Genomic DNA, 1,331 nt, shown 5'->3' with positions numbered 1-1,331 from the left:
CTTCTTCATATAGTCTAGCTTCTCGGATTATTTTGCTCAGCATACGGATTGAATAAGTATGGTGAAAAGATACAACCCTGACCACACCTTTCCTGACTTTAAACCATGCAGTATCCCCTTGTTCTGTTCGAACAGCTGCCTCTTGATCTATGTACAGGTTCCGCATGAGCACAATTAAATGTTCTGGAATTGCCATTCTTTGCAATATTATTCATAATTTGTTATGATCCACACAGTCAAATCCCTTTGCATAGTCGGTAAAACACAGGTGAACATCTTACTGGCATTCTCTGCTTTCAGCCAAGATCCATCTGACATCAGCAATGATATCCTTCGTTCCACATCCTCTTCCGAATCTGGCTTGAATTTCCTTGGCAGTTCCTTGTTGATGTACTTCTGCAACTGCTTTTGAATGATCTTCAGCAAAATTTTACTTGCATGTGAAATTAATGATGTTGTTCAGTAATTTCCACATTCTGCTGGATCACCTTTCTTTGGAATGGGCACAAATATGGACCTCTTCCACTCCACTGGCCAGGTAGATGTTTTCCAAATTTCTTGGCATACACAAGTGAGCATCTCCAGTGTTGCATCCCTTTGTTGAAACATCTCAATCTGTATTCCATCAATTCCTGGAGCCTTGTTTTTCTCTAATACCTTCAGTGCAGCTTGGACTTCTTCCTTCAGTGCCATCAGTTCTTGATCATATGCTACCTCCTGAAATGGTAGAACGTCTCCCAATTCTTTTGGTACAGTGACTGTGTATTCCTTCCATCTTTTTTTGATGCTTCCTGCGTGTTTCAATTTTTTGCCCATAGACTCCTTCAATATTGAAACTCACGGCTTGAATGTTTACTTTGGTTTTTTCAGCTTGAGAAATGCCAAGTGTGTTCTTCCCTTTTGGTTTTCTAACTCTAGTTCTTTGCACATTTCATTATAATACTTTACTTTATCATCTCGAGCCACCCTTTCAAACCCGTTCAGCTGTTTTACTTCATCATTTCTTCTGTTCGCTTTAGCTGCTGTACATCCAAGAGCAAGTTTCAGAGTCTTTCTGACATCCGTTTTGGTATTATTTCTTTCCTGTCTTTTTAATGACTTTTTTATTTCTTTATGTATGATGTCTTTGATGCCATCTCACAACTCGTCTGGTCTTCAGTCATTAATGTTCAATGCATCCTATCTATTCTTGAGATGGTCTCTAAACTCAGGTGGGATATACTCAAGGTCATATATTGGCTCTTGTGGACTTGTTTTAATTTTCTTCAGTTTCAACTTTAACATGTATAAGAGCAATTGATGGTCTGTTCCGCAGTTCGTCCCTGGCCTTG

This window comes from Trichechus manatus, unplaced genomic scaffold (genome assembly GCF_000243295.1).
Source record: "Trichechus manatus latirostris isolate Lorelei unplaced genomic scaffold, TriManLat1.0 scaffold00068, whole genome shotgun sequence".
Classification (NCBI taxonomy): domain Eukaryota; kingdom Metazoa; phylum Chordata; class Mammalia; order Sirenia; family Trichechidae; genus Trichechus; species Trichechus manatus.
This window is presented reverse-complemented; position numbering follows the sequence as displayed.